The following is a 14,912-nucleotide window of genomic DNA, read 5'->3' on the forward strand; positions in this document are numbered from 1 at the left end:
CAAAGTCTTCGAGTGTTGGTGGGTTGGTTGATCTTAATCCAGTTCCTGAGACACATATGCCCAGTGTAGCTGAGTTTGGTAATCATGATGATGGCTAGAATCATATTCATGATGATTTGGTTGAAGATAATGATGATGATGTTGCTGATGATATTGATGCTTCTGCCAGTGGTGATATTGGTGAAATTGTTGCCCCACTTAAAAGGTCTTCTAAACAGCATATTCCCTTTACTCGCTATTCGTCTAATGAATATATGCTTCTTACTGATGGGGGAGAACTTGAATGCTACAAAGAGGCTATGGAGTCTGAGCACAAGAAAGAATGGGTTGCCACTATGAATGATGAGATGAAATCTTTAGTTGACAACCATACTTTTGAGCTGGTCAAGTTGCCTAAGGATAGGAAAGCTTTGCAAAATCGATGAGTTTACAGGTTAAAGACTGAGGAAAATACTTCTAATCCACGATACAAAGCTATATTAGTTGTCAAAGGCTACCGTCAGAAAAAGGGAATTGACTTTGAGGAGATTTTCTCGCATGTTGTCAAAATGTCTTTTATCCGAGTTGTTCTTGGTTTGGCAGCCGGTCTTGATTTAGAGGTTGAGCAGATGGATGTAAAAACTGCTTTCCTTCACGGTGATTTGGAGGAGGAAATTTACATGGAGCAACCAGAAGGTTTCGTGGTGAAGGGTAAAGAAGATTATGTCTGCAGATTGAAGAAAAGTCTATATGGGTTGAAACAAGTCCCAAGGCAATGGTACAAGAAGTTTGAGTCTGTTATGATCCAACAGAGATTCAAGAAGACAACCTCAGACCATTGTGTTTTTGTGCAGAAGTTTTCTGATAATGATTTCATCATTTTATTGCTCTATGTTGATGACATGTTGATTGTTGGTCATAATTGTTCTAGAATTGACAGGTTGAAAAAGGAGCTTAGTAAGTCTTTTGCAATGAAAGACTTGGGACCAGCAAGACATATACTTCAGCGGTTTCATATGGATAAAGCTAAAGTGATAAGTACACTTCTTGCTTTACACTTTAAGCTTAGTACTAGACAAGCTCCTTCTAATGATAAAGAAAAAGGAGACATGCAACATATTCCTTATGCATCTACAGTAGGGAGTTTAATGTATGCAATGGTTTGCACAAGGCCTGATATAGCTCGTGCAGTTGGTGTTGTTAGTCGTTTTCTATCCAATCCAGGTAGAGAACATTGGACTGCTGTGAAGTGGATATTGAGATATCTCTGGGGTACTTCTAGTTTAAAACTCTGTTTTGGAATTGGGAAACCTATTCTTTGCAGTTATACAGATTCATACATGGCTGGGGATGTTGATTCTAGAAAGTCTACTTCTGGCTATTTGATTACCTTTGCAGGGGGAGCTGTGGCTTGGCAGTCTAGGTTGCAGAAGTGTGTTGCATTGTCTACGACTGAGGCTGAGTTCATCGCTATTACTGAAGCACGTAAGGAGTTGTGGATGAAAATGTTTGTGCATGAACTTGGTTTCACTCAACAGAGGTATGTCTTATATTGTGATAGTCAGAGTGCTATCCATCTTGGCAGGAATCCTACTTTTCACGGTAGATCTAGACATATTGATGTGCGGTATCATTGGATACAGGATGTTCTGGACTCTAAGTTGATAGAACTTGAAAAGATTCATACAGATGATAATGGTTCAGACATGTTGACAAAGACTTTGTCGAGAGGAAAGTTTGAAGCTTGTCGTTTGATTGCCGGTTTGGCATTTGCCTCCACTTGAGTCGGAGGGGGAGTTTTTTGTGGGTCCTCCTCAAGTGGGGGCCCACAACCCTTTAATATAAAAAGAAAAAAATCCTTCTTATCTTTTCTCTATCGACGAAAACCGCCGAATTCACCAAAAAGGGAGAAGAAAATTTTGGAAAGGGACTAACATCGTCCTTTCCTATTCTGCAAACGAAACAGGTCCGTCTGTTCGAACTTTGAATTCCAGCCTTCACCGATTGCCGCACCAGTGTCACCGTAGCAGTAACAGTCACCGCTAGGCGCCACAGGCAGTAGCCAACGACGCCAGCCACGTCTTCAACCTTCAACGAGAAAAGATTTTTGCTCACTGTCTTCATCAAAACGGGTAATCATTTGTGCTCCGTTTTTGATGATTTTTCAGTATATTGTTCTTGACATCATGAGCTTTAGTCTATACGGTCAGATTTTCGTTTCTTCGTCTCTTTTGGTTGTGCTGTTTGTACCCTATTGTGGGTTATTTGGACTGTTTTTGGTGATTTCCACTAGTTGATTATGAGTAGGGGCTTGTGGTGAATCATTTTGTTTGGAGACACTTTGTTGTACTTATTATATCTTTATAGTGGAGATTTTACTGGACTAGGTCCTGTGATTTTTACTCCTCACATTGAGGAGGTTTTCCACATTAAAAATTGTGTGTTCACTTGCCTATTTATTTTTGGGTGTCATCTTAGCATTATCTGTTGTCAGGATATTTTTTGGTGTGTTCCCAACAATTGGGAAAATATCTATTGGGTTGGCTTCCAAAGAGCAAATCTTAATTTTGCTTTTCTTTATTAGCTTTTCCCAAGTTGGCTTGCATTTCAGTATTTTCGAACAACACTCTTTTGATAGGAAACTTCTTGGGGCTTACCGTCTGAATTGGCCTTGTTATTGCTTCTTAGCTGAGGTGTTAGACTTTATCTTTCTGTCCTCAAGATTCTGAGGTGAGATCTTCTCAATATTTATCAACCCTAAGCCATTAATGTTTGGATATAAGGAAATATCTAATTTATCTGCAGATCCATAAGCTTCAGAAAAGCACTTTTTGTAGCCTGGTCCCTTCCATCCTTCTACTGACCATCCAGAGTGAGAGGTTCCATTGGAGAGTGGGCCTTATCCAAAGAAGGAAACCTCTGAAAGTTTGAGAGATTTCTACCTTCTACAACTGAATCATTTGAGGAAGGTGGCTGTTGTGCTATCCAAACCCTCTTAGGATTAGAGTCAACTACTCCCTTTTGGCTATTGTACTGAGTCTACATAGGACATTTTACAAGTATTAGTGTGAGATTCATGGTATTTTGAATGTATCTATTGTCTTAGATCTTAGATACAAGTTGACATTGTTGGAGTATTATTATAAATTTATCTATGGACAGGATGCAAATTTAGGTGAAATTAAAAAGGTCTAAGATTTTTTTTTGGCTTGGTTACTCAGTATTAATCAAAGTCTAGGGGTGGTAGCTTTAAGTTTGAATCTTCAATGGCTTCAACTTCTCAGTCAGGGATTGCTAGTCTTGATGAGTTGGATCACGTGTAATTATGACTTGTATGTGGCTTCAAAGAGTAATGTTGCATATGTCAAGTTTGAGTTAGATCATTATTTGGAGAATCAATTATACCTAGAAGGATTGGTTTTAACACATTGGAGTGGTGGAAGATAATAAGGATTAGGTATCCTATTTTGCAGTTGATTGCTAGAAATGTCTTGGCTTATTCCTATATCCACTGTCACTTCAAAATTTGCTTTTAGTATTAGCGGAAGATTTGTTAGCCCACCACATCATAGAAGTCTTCATCCGGATACATTGGAGGTATTAATGTGTGCAAAAGATTGGTTATGGGTTGAAATATAAGGTATTTGAGTATTTTAATATAATTATTTAGGAAACTTATATATTTTATAGAATGCATGGCTTTTATGGGTTGTTCGTACAAGAGGAGATCGAATTCTTGGTTTGCGCAGGGAACCTGCGATTTTGCAGTTCTTGAATTATTTATGGTCTGTAAATAATTTTTTTTTTTATTTTCTAGACTCAATGTATAGGTATTCGATCTGATGTAATTATTAATATAAATAGGATTTCTTTTATTTTATTTTGGATCGAAGATGGCGGCGTAGAAAAGGAGATTTCGCAGAAAAGGAGATTTCGCAGATGGGAGAATCGCTATCTGCGATTTGCAGTTTTTGAAACTGCATTCTGTGATCTAACCTCTGTTTTGCAGGATGGATTGTGCAAACAACCCTGATTACTGATTCTTGTTTTTCTTTTATCAGTATTTAATTTCAGATTATTTTCTTGAATTAAAGATCAAACCCTAGACCCATTCGAACCAAGATTGATTCAAGTAGTTTGAATCGAATCTAGGGTTTAATCAAGGCTGAAAGTCTGCCCTAATTTTCCCACTAATGGGCCTAAGGATTGGTGTTTAATTAAATGGTTAATTCGGCCCAACCTGTAAAGGTCCAGTTTTAAAAGGTTAAAACTGCTAAAAGCCCACTTGACATTTAAAGCTATATGGGGTGAACCATTCGGCCCATATACCTAGATAATATTAATAGTTAATATTATGGATTTAAAATGGGCTTCAAATGGGCCTTACAGATGATTAATTGATTGGATCAATTTTATCCCTGCATGTGATGTATGGATGTGTGATGTGCTACGTACATGTGCCATAAGTACTTAGCCCATGCTCAATCGACAGTGGCTCTTGTGCACACCATGGCTGAATGCACATCATTGCCATGGTGTCCCTTTTGGTCATTGGATGACCTCCCTCAGTGGTGGGCCCCACACCTCATCAAGAGGTTACGTGCGGAACCTTAGCTGATTCAGGCTCACCGAAATCTGGTTTTATGAAAGTCAGTGGGAACCACTTTGGTTTGACCTAAAATAAGAACTAGGGCGTAATTAGCTGTTCCCTCCAGCTAATATGAGTGCATGTGATAGGGAGATTCATATGATGAACTCTCTAAAGGCCTTCCATCATTAGCATGAGGATGGGTCCTTCAGTAATGAGGAAACGCACCAGAAAATGGGCTATCCATTTGTTATTGGGCTTGTCTGAGTATTTCATAAGATGATAGGGGCGTCATAGACCGATATGGGAGGGGCTTCACCAGAAAATGGGAACTCTCTCACGGTACCTTGGCGTTCACGAATATGATGGGTAGCACTCATTGGACAACAAGGTTTACCTGAAAACGGCTCTGAACCTTGTCTGATAGAGGCCAAAAGGAAAACTCATATGATGAGTGGATATGATCCTTCACAGAAAGGTGGTGGGGTTATGCAGCTGAAACAGTTGGCTCCATGCACCCTATGTGATTTCCCACATTTCCAGAGACAACCCGTAGTCTCCGTCACTAAGAAAGGAGGGAAATCTCAGAGATGAATAAATGGAAATGGATCGTAGATTGAAATCCATATCTATGAAATGAACATGAATCAAATTAGGTTGTTGACTGATGTTTGCTCTTTTATTAGAAAATGGCAAACGGATCTTTTGCAAAACTGCTTGATGACAACAAGTTGAAGGGCCCAAACTATGCTGACTGGTACAGGAACCTTATGCTGGTCCTAGTTTCTGAAAAGCTGGACAAAGTGGCAAAGAATCCTGCCCCGGAGCGTCCGGGTGATAGGGCTTCTGAGGCTCGAAGGAGAGACTATCAAGAATGGGAGGAGAAAAACTCCCTTGCCCGGTGTTACATCATTGCCTCCTTGGACAACCTGATACAGAGGCAGTTCGATCAGATCGAACTTGCCAAGGACATATTGGACAGTCTCAGGACAATGTATGAAGAGCAGAATCGTTCTACTTGACAAAAGGTCTTGAAACAGTTCATGACCGCACAAATGTTCAAGGGTCAACAAGTTCATGACCATTGTCTTCGGATGATGGGATACATTAACGAACTAGAGGCTTTTGGATCCGGGCTGGACCTTGTAACCCAGATAGATGCTATCCTTAACTCTTTGCCTCCTTCCTTTAATCCGTTCATCATGAACTACAACATGAACAAGCTGAATGTCAGCTTGCAAGAGCTCAGCAATATGTTGCAAAGAGTTGAAGAACTGATTAGAAAGGATGAGCCTATAGCCATGCTTGTTGAAGCTGGCAAGACAGGCAAGAGAAAGAGGAAGGCAAAGAAGCCTCAGAAGAAAGCCACTAAGAGCAAGAAGTAGAAGAAAGACAAAGCATCGAATGCCTGTCACTTCTGCAAGAAGACCGGCCACAGGAAAAGGAATTGTCCAGCCTACCTAGAATCCAAGAAAGGTAACTTCGAAACTTGTATTATAGAAACCAATTTGTTGGTAGCTTCTGCGTCCTGGTGTATTGACTCCAGGGCTTCAACTCATGCGTGTAACTCACTGTAGGGGTTCAAGGTAAGCAGAAGGCTGAGTGAAGGAGAAGTCACACTCTACTTGGGGACTACTGCAACTATTGCAGCCGCGGCCATAGGAACCGTGGAGTTATTTTTTAGAGAATGAATAATTATGCTGAAAGATTGTATTTATGTACAAAATTTAAGGAGAAATTTGATTTCTGTCTCTAAACTGTGTGCAGATGGTTATTCTGTCTTCTTTAGTAATATGATTACTATTAAAAGAAACAACAGATTCATTGCATACGGGGAACTGGAGAACGGTCTCTATGTTCTACATCCTTCTCTAGAAACTAACATAACCGAAACTACGTCGGCTGAAATCCCCAAGAAGAGAGCTCGTGATACAGTTAATCCCACGTGTTTGTGGCATTACCGACTTGGCCACATCAGTGTTGACCGAATCACAAGGTTGGTAAAGGATGGTCCTTTGGATTTTCTAACTGTAGAAGATCTTCCCACTTGTGAGCCTTGCCTACAAGGCAAGATGACAAAACGGCCATTTAATAGGAAGCCTGAAAGATGTACAAGCACACTTGACCTAATACATTCTGATATATGTGGTCCCCTGAGTGTTAGGACACGAAATCAACACGTGTATTTCATCACCTTCACAGATGTTTTTTCATGATATGGTTACGTGTACCTAATGAGACACAAGTCTGAATCCTTTGAAAAGTTCAAAGAGTTTAGACAAGAGGTCGAGAAACAGTTAGGGAGAGAAATTAAAGCCCTCCGATTAGATCGAGGTGGCGAGTATCTCTCTGACGAATTCAGGGACTACTTAAAGGACAATGGGATAATATCACAATTAGCTCCTCCTGCTACACCACAACTTAACGGTGTTTCAGAGAGGAGGAATAGGACCTTATTGGATATGGTCCGGTCACTTCTCATACATTCAGAGTTACCCACATCCTTTTGGGGTTACACATTAGAGGTTGTGATTTATGTGTTGAATCGGGTTCCAACCAAATCGGTTCCGAATACTCCATATGAACTTTGGACCGGAAAGAAACCAAGTGTCAGACACTTGAAGATTTGGGGTTGTCCAGCACACGTTAAAAGAACGAGTGCAGACAAGTTGGAATCCAGGACCAGTCGTTGCCTATTTGTAGGCTACCCAAAAGGCTCTGTAGGTTATCTATTCTATGACCCAAGTGAGCAGAAAGTGTTCTGCAGTCGAAATGCGCAATTCTTGGAAACCGATTATATCCTGGACACCCATCATCAGGAAATTGTTCTTGATGAGGAGAGCTCAGGAGTAGTGGGAAATGTCCCACAAGTTCCAGGTAGTGACCAACCTAGAAGATCCACTCGGGTATCCAGGCCACCAGTCCGTTATGGTTATGACCAGGATAGTTACCTGGTGGAAACCTTGACTAGTGAGGAGAATCTCGTGACTTACGCGGAAGCTATGTTGGACATAGACTCCCAGAAGTGGGTGGAGGCCATGAAAGTAGAGATGGACTCAATGGAGACCAATGGAGTTTGGACTCTAGTAGATCCGCCCTCCGGGGTGAAAGCAATCGGTTGCAAAAGGATTTACAAGAGGAAGAAGGGCCTCGATGGTAAGGTTGAGACCTTCAAAGCTCGCCTGGTGGCGAAAGGGTACACTCAGAAAGAGGGCATCGATTATGAGGAAACCTTTTCGCCTATGGCCATGCTTAGGATCCTACTAGCTGTAGCAGCATACCATGATTATGAGATTTGGTAGATGGATGTCAAAACTGTATTCCTGAATGGAGATCTTACTGAAGATATCTATATGCAGCAGCCGCAAGGCTTCATTGCTGCAGGACAGGAAAACATGGTATGTAAACTTAACAGATCCATTTATGGACTTAAGCAAGCTTCTAGAAGTTGGAACATCCGTTTTAATTCTGCTATCAAATCGTTTGACTTCGAGCAGAATCCGGATGAACCCTGTGTCTATAGGAAGTAGAGTGGAGATAAGGTTACCTTCTTGGTTCTGTATCTAGATGACATTCTACTCATTGGGAATGATGTAGAAATGTTAACTACGGTGAAAGTATGGCTATCACAGTAATTCTCCATGAAAGATCTTGGAGAAGCCTCCTATATACTGGGTCTTCGACTCTATAGAGATAGATCGAAGTGGATAATAGGATTATCCCAATCTGCTTACATTGACAAAATAGTCAAGAGATACAGTATGGAAAACTCCAAGAAAGGAAATGTTCATTTCAGGCACGGAGTCACTCTCTCCAAGAAGATGTCTCCCAAGACTTCTGAGGAGATTGATGGCATGAAAGACGTTCCTTATGCCTCAGCCGTAGGGAGCATCATGTATACCATGTTGTGCACTCGTCCTGACATAGTTCAAGCAATGAGTGTAGTAAGCAGATTTCAGGCCAACCCAGGGCAGGAGCATTGGACTGCTGTGAAAAACATACTTAAGTACCTTCGAAGGACAAAAGAGTTTTGTCTAGTATTCGATGGTAGGTCACTACAGATCCAAGGGTATACAGATGCCGATTTTCAGTCAGACCCAGATGATAGAAAGTCTACATCTGGATATGTTTTCACGATAGGATCGTGTGCTGTTTGCTGGAAAAGCAGCAAACAGGGGTCCACTGCAGACTCCATGACCGAGGCCGAGTACATTGCCGCAAGTGAGGCTGCCAAAAAAGCTGTGTGGATGAAGAAGTTCGTTCATGAGTTGGGAGTAGTTCCGTCCAGCACATCACTCATCCCATTGTTGTGTGACAACAATGGAGCCATTGCTCAGGATAAGGAGCCGCGAGCCCACTCGAAGTCGAAGCACATCGAGAGAAAGTACCACGTACTGCGGAAGATTGTTGGTAGAGGGGACGTTCTGATTCAGAAGGTAGCGTCAGCGGAAAATGTAGCAGACCCATTGACAAAGCCACTATCACAGAAAGTGTTTGAGAAACACGTGGAAAGCATGGGACTTCGGCTATTACCTGATCGGACCTAAGTGCAAGTGGGAGCTGTTAGACAGTTTTGTATGCCCTTAGCTTCAATCAGAATGATGTACTTTATGAGTTTATTGTAAATGAATAAAAGTGCATATTTGATTCATGTTCCCTTGGTATGTTTCTGTGTAATACCCTTAAATTGGACACTTAATGAGACTTGTGTTAGTTTAGAATGTTCACAGCCAGTGGGTCGGTCTGGGGAGACCTATCCTGACAAGGCTGACACTGTGGTGCCACCAAGTCGGTTGGAGTGGCCTGTCTCAGCTGCCAGGGTGAGACCCTAGGCACATACAGTGTAGGATTAATTGAATCTATGAACTGGACCAGATTTCCATTATTGCCCTAGACCTTGGAGATTGATGGGCAAAACTGGAAAGTTACACCCGACCCCTAGACTCGATTATGATACTGCACTAGGTGTCGGATTGGGCTGTCTTTGATATTACCAATCAGTGAGATCTTTAGCGGGGGTCAAAACCTGGGTATGTTGGGACAGTCCGAGAATTCATCTGAGTGGGTGATCATAGTGAAAGGATCAGCCCCTTTGTCGGACAAAGGTAATGATCGGGGTTGCACTCTCACTGATGGAAACCAAGACTGTCGGCAGCCGATTTCAACCGTTGAGATTTATTTTGCAAAGTATATTTTATTTGAGATATAAAAGTATATATATTATGGTTTATAAAATGTTTGCAAGAAGGTTTTAATTCCCGGGATCCATATAAGCAGAGAGTGCAACACTATTCCTTGCAGCCGAGGGAGAGGTTCTCTCTTATCGGGCAGTGTATGATCATTATGGGCTGAGAGGTTAAGTGTAAGACCATTGAGGATAATGCCTGATGGGCTAATCTTGCATTTGCCCACAGTCCCTGGGTGTTACAAGGTGGCTTGGCCCAGGGACCACTTAGGGTAAGTGTTGGGCCCATAGAGCCCATTCGATGGGTTTCAGGGGGTGCACTGTCTTTAACAGTGTATTCAGCCAGGCCTTGTAACACAAAGGCTGGGCCGAACCCATGTGGCTGATGTGTAGATCAATGCTTGGGTCCCATGCCATACAAGGAAGCCCAACTAGGCAGTAGTTAGGAAGGATAAGTGAGCACATAAGCTTAATGGGCCTAAAGCCCATTTCGAACTGGGCTATTCATTTAGTTAATTAAATGGGTGAATTCTGAGATGGATTAGCAGATAAGATAGGGTCTTGACCCTATCCACTCAGAGAGTCCAGATCTGAATGTGATTCAGATTTAGAAACCTCTTAATGAGATTAGGAGAAAGCTAATCTAATCTACAGATAAGATAAGGGTTTATCCCTATCACCTAAAGAGAAGTCTTATCCAAATATGATTTGGATAAGCTGCTCCTAATTGGATTAGGAGCTGATCTTTTAGGTTAACAAGAGAAGGAGGGGGCGGCAACCTTTAGAGGAGACACACACCACATTAGATTTTCTTAAGTGCTGAAATCAAGAAGAGAGAATTCTGCACCCTGTGAATACTCTCTTGCCGCCTCCCTGCTCTTGCCGCCCTGTTTGCCAGTTTGATCTCCAGTTGTGGGAGTAGTCAAGGTTGGATATTGACATCAGTTTTTTGAGAAGAACACTGCTGATTCTGCTCCATCCTGCACTGTGCCATTTTCAGTGGGAGCAGTTTTTGGATCCCTCCTTGGGCGTGAACACCTTCATTGGGAGATACTACTTCTCCGTATCAGGTATAATTCTCTCCTACTCCTTTTGGTTCAGATCTGATTCAGTTTAAGGTTCAAGAATGATCATTGAAAATATGATTTTCTAAATAGGGAATGTGATTCCCAGTTGAAGGGAGAGAAAAATTTTTGAAATTCACCTCTTATTCCGCAATTTTTGGGTGTCCATGGGATGGACTTCTCATCCCTTCAATGCAGTATCATAATTGAGTGTAGGGGTCAGGTGTAACATTCTAGTTTTGCCTACTAATCACCAAGGTCCAGGGCAATACTGGAATTCTGGTCCGATTCAGGGTTTTAAGAAAACCAACCCTACATGTACCTCGGGTCTCACCCTGGCAGACGTGCGGCGTGATCCCGAAAAAGTCGGAGACAGCTAGGTAGCTTCCAAAAGTTGGCTACGTATTACCTCCGCCAGTCAAGCCATCACAAGCTGCTCGGACCTTGTTCTTGGCGAAAATGTCCAAGGTACCCAAACTAACCTGTCCTGCTGAGGTGGCAAGGAACATTGAATTGTCATCCAACCAGCATATCGCTTCTACGTGTTCGCATACTAACAGGTCGGGCCAAATTACCCTCATCAGATTCCATTTACCCCGTCTTGTGTAGTTCTTGTTATCTTTACCGTAAAAAGAGTATCATTAGGACTTTCATAACAAGGACGAATGCTTATAATAAGAGAGATGATAATAATAAACCGGGCATAACACCTATGTAAGAGGCAAAACCCGAACTCGGGCATAGCCAAGCCCAGAAATGTAAGCCCAGGCCCGGTCCTATACGAGTCCAGTCTGTGCTTTCGGGCCTACAAACTTAAATGATGGGAATGGAGCATAGCCCAGGGCCGGGCCTGGTAAAGCCTGCACCTAAACACCATATAACCCTCCTCCACATTTTGGGTGTCTTGTCACTTAATTCACAAAATTAAATGTTTTGGGAGATTCCCCACCCCACATAATTTCACCCAACTATCACAGAAATTAAATCACTTGGTTAACATTCTTTCAAAGAAATAGAGGGAATACACCCAAATTGTTGTGTTCTTGATTCATGGTACGATTCTGCCCTTATGAATTAATATATTTTTAAAAATTTTTCTGATCTTCAAATCAATGATCTAAGCCATTAAAATGTAGCTTCAAAAGTAGTCAACTGATCTTGAAAATGCTAGTGATGTGCAAAAGCCGCAACTAATCATGGGCATAGAATTGGAATGGTAAATAAAGTATATAGTCATTGATGTGGTGTCCTGAAACCAGTCAATGATCTTTGTCCCTCAAGAGTTGTACCAAATCCCTAAGACCCTGAATAACGTAAGCAAACATTACCAGAGAAAAAAAAGAACCATTGGGCCATAGAGAGCTCATAAAAACTTGGGAAAGAACTAATCACCCAATCTTTTCCTTTCACTCTTGTTGTCTTACCTCTTAAGTTATTTTTTTGACAAAGCAGTTGTCTTAGGTTCTCTCTCTTTCTCGCTCTCTCTCTTGTGTGTGTGTTGGAACACTCAGGCTTCATTGCTTTATATGGAACTTAACAACAACTCTACACATTTTCACTACTAAGGTTGTTTTTTGAACTTAATATCTTCTCATAGTATATGTATAGATTCTTAATAATGCTTTTCAGTTTTCCATATTTTTAATTGTTTGTTTATCAAAATAGTTTAAAAGTATAGAAAACTAAAGAGCTTTATTGCAAATTCAAATTTATGTTTTCCATAATTTTAAATGGTGCACATTTTCATTTCTGACAATAAACTCTAACATCTAATCACACTTTTAGATTATCAATTTGTAATTTTTAAAACTCTGTTTAATTACATCGATTTTACTTGTACAACATCGTTGTTATGAGACTTTATAAGATGCCAATCAGCTGGTTGGAAAGGTTTCCTATTGATCGTAGCGAAGACTTGATATCAAATTTCACCCAGGTTGGGAGATGGCCTATCCGTCTACCTCATTGTGTAAGTCTTTCAAAAGAAATAAAAAAAAAAAAAAAATACTGTGAGACTTCTGGATGATTAATAATAGTTTTTCGCAAGATGAATCAATCGGCTGATGGGTTAGCCCACCAAGCCCATAAAGCGTACTCGTATCGTATGTTCTTAGGCCATAGAATGCAAAACCTTACATTTTATATGTATTTATACTCTTCCAAACCGAGTCTATAAAAGACGAATAAATAAATAAATATTGCAATCATGGGTAGTTGAGTGGGCGAGGAAGAATACTTTGTTAACCTGAGTGGTCATGCCCCGCCATGTGCTATTGTGACGTAAGCCTCGCCGTAGACGAAATATATCAAAATAATGGAGTGAATTCGGTCCACTGACAGAGACGGAGCAACCACCTACAATGCTACTTGTCTCTACTCTTACATTTGTCACTCAAGCGAAGTGTACGAGTACAAAGATGAGTTCACAACCGGGGCTCACAAAAATAATGAGCATCATGGGCAAGATACCCGTTTGCGAAACCCCTTATGCATCCCTGACCTTAAATCCGTTTTAAATTTATCTAATTTTTCCTTTCAATTTCTCAAAATTTTCCCATCCCAAACCTGTTACGCCCCACTGGTTAAACATTTTAATTAAATATTTTCTACTAAAACATTTTAATTAAACATTTTAGTAACATACATATGCTACTAAAACGAAGTAGCATATGTATGTTATAAGAATTTTTTTTTTTGAAATATCTCATAAGACATGTGGCGAAATCCTAGCAGTGTTATTTAATAGATGACACTGAATCGAAGATTCCTTTTTTTAATAGGAGTAAAATGCTTTTAGCTCCGTCCTTTCGGGACCTCGGGATCTCTCCCTATATATAGAGGTTTAACTCATAATGAAGACATCATTATCACTTAGAACCTTTAACCTACCCTTTGCCCTCAACCTTCCTTCGTCCTTCAAGGTAATCCCTGCATGTAACCTTACCACCACATTCATAGATGGAGTAACCACCTAGTGTCATGTTGGATGTTGCTTCAACGAGAATGCGGTGTTTCCTCTTTTGTTATTATTGATCATGTTCAATACAACTATACAAGTAGTAGTCAATAAAAATGGTGGAAGCTTAGAAGAGTGACTCATTGTTTATTGCTAGTTGATATGCGATCAGCTTCCATCAGGGCAATCCTATATCCACACCATTCTAACAACCTTTCCTAACCTTGCATTGGGAATATCTCCCCATGAAATAAAGCACATAAATACGGAGATATTCTCAATGCAAAGCGGTAAAGGCTGCCCAAACAGGCTTTGCCGTGACTGAAATCGGACTTGGCCAATGCACTCTTGTCAATACTCAATAGTGTGATGGAGGAATTAGGATCTACTCACACAAGCAACCTCACAACGATCTCACAGGCACATCATACCATGCATTGAGAACATTTTCTGTAAATAATAATACATAAGTGCGGGAGATGTTCCTAATGCATGGTGGAATGTGCCTATAAGGTCAGTATGAAGCGCCATGTGTGAGGAGCAAATCCATCATTGTGATTGTGCATTTCAAACATAATCTATTTATGCATTTCAAACATGTGTGAGGAGCAAATCCATCATTGTTTTTGATTTTTAATCTTACATAATTCAACATAATCTATTTATGGCCTAAGGCACTATAGAGATTTTCATGAAACAATGATTCGGGGAGAGACAAAGAGATTTTCATATTTTGCAGGAGAGACTTCCAATCACTCTCCAAAAGAGAGAGAGAGAGTATCATTTAATGAACAAACACACTAAATTTGGCAAATTACTTTGCTAAGACAGGAAGCACTTCGTGACCTAGGCCAAGCACGTCCCCACAACCTCAACTGCCCATAGGCTTACACCCCAAAATCCCGAAGAAAGGCTAGGCCAAGTAAGCTAAGGTGCGCACCTTGCCTAGAATCCTCGGTGGCACAACTCGACCTTGGCTTAACTACCTTGACGATGATGGAGAACAGGCTCGGAGAGCTAAGGCATTCGCCTCCCTTTCCTTCTCGCTATTGGCCTAACTATCTTGATGGGGATGGAGAATAAGCCAGGAAAGCTAAGGCATTCACCCCCCCCCCCCTTCGTTTCTATTAAGGAAAGAGG

This window comes from Nelumbo nucifera, chromosome 5 (genome assembly GCF_055504915.1).
Source record: "Nelumbo nucifera cultivar China Antique chromosome 5, China Antique-T2T, whole genome shotgun sequence".
NCBI classification, from domain to species: domain Eukaryota; kingdom Viridiplantae; phylum Streptophyta; class Magnoliopsida; order Proteales; family Nelumbonaceae; genus Nelumbo; species Nelumbo nucifera.